At 32.7% G+C, this 1,181-nt stretch overlaps 1 protein-coding gene across 1 annotated transcript in view; it reads right to left on the reverse strand.

The window, feature by feature from the left end:
* Positions 1–1,181, reverse strand: part of paplna (papilin a, proteoglycan-like sulfated glycoprotein) — a 47,840-nt gene that overhangs the window by 704 nt on the left and 45,955 nt on the right. The window lies entirely within an intron of this gene.

The raw sequence follows: 1,181 nt of genomic DNA on the forward strand, positions 1-1,181 counted from the left end.
AAAAAATGACAAACATTGAAAAAAGGGACAAAAACGTAAGAAAAAGTTAAAAACATTGATTGAAAAGCGTTTTTTTTTTCAATTTTGATGGGAAGACAACACAAGGGTTAAACAGAAGCTTCTTGGGGTCTATTATTTCATAGTAATATTACATGAGATAGAATAGGCTACATACATTCATAACATTCATACTCATACAATACATCAAAAGAACAAAAAAAACATACATGGTGTTCTGTAAAGTGAATTCCTCTTAAATGAATATACGTCAATCACAATTAGTAGGCCTACGTTTACATGAACATTTAATATTCCAGTTTTTGCCCTAATTCCAAAAAAGACGATATTCCGACTAAGCTGTTTACGTGGCTAATGAAAGTGAATATTCCACTAATATTCCCGTTTACATGTAGCCGTGCAGAACAGGATATTTTCAGAGTTTTCCAGGGGTGATGGACTGTTGTTGGACCGTGCAAACACAGCGTCCCTCGTTCATTCCTTCAACCAGCTTCTTGAAAAGGTCAGTGTAGCGATATGTGCACGTAGATCCAAATACCTGTTGATATCCAAGTCTTTGATCATGTTCAAGAGTAGCTGTGTTTCTCCTTCTTATCGGGTTGCTTTGTGGACAGAAACCATAGCAACGCACAGAGCTGACCGAAAAGCCTTAGTAACAACCCAGATTGAGACTAGAGCCCAACTGATAAAGGATTTTTAAGGCAGATACCAATACAAAGATTTGGTTATTTTAAAAGCAAATATTCTGATACTCCAATATATATAAAAAAAAAAAACAGAAACACATTACAAAACATAAACAGAACATTAGTTATTTGTAGTTATTTATGAGTTCTCACTAAAATAATATGATAATGATTTGTTTTATTGTCACAACAGAACGGAGGAACATCCTAAAGTTCTGATGAATAAAATGTATGTAAAAATACAAAGTTAAGATATGAAACTTAAAGTCCTTTGTTCAAAAACACAATAACAAAACAAAAAAATCAGTGTTGCCAAAAGGGACGTTGTAGAGCGTCCTCTGGTGGACAGACTATGTAACACCAAACACTCATAACATGGTTAACCGTCTGTTTATATTTTATGTTTTACATTTGCATTTATTTGTCATTATAATTTGATGAATGAATGTATATGTATGTGTATATATATATATATAT

The sequence above is a fragment of the Etheostoma spectabile genome, unplaced genomic scaffold, assembly GCF_008692095.1.
Source record: "Etheostoma spectabile isolate EspeVRDwgs_2016 unplaced genomic scaffold, UIUC_Espe_1.0 scaffold314, whole genome shotgun sequence".
NCBI classification, from domain to species: domain Eukaryota; kingdom Metazoa; phylum Chordata; class Actinopteri; order Perciformes; family Percidae; genus Etheostoma; species Etheostoma spectabile.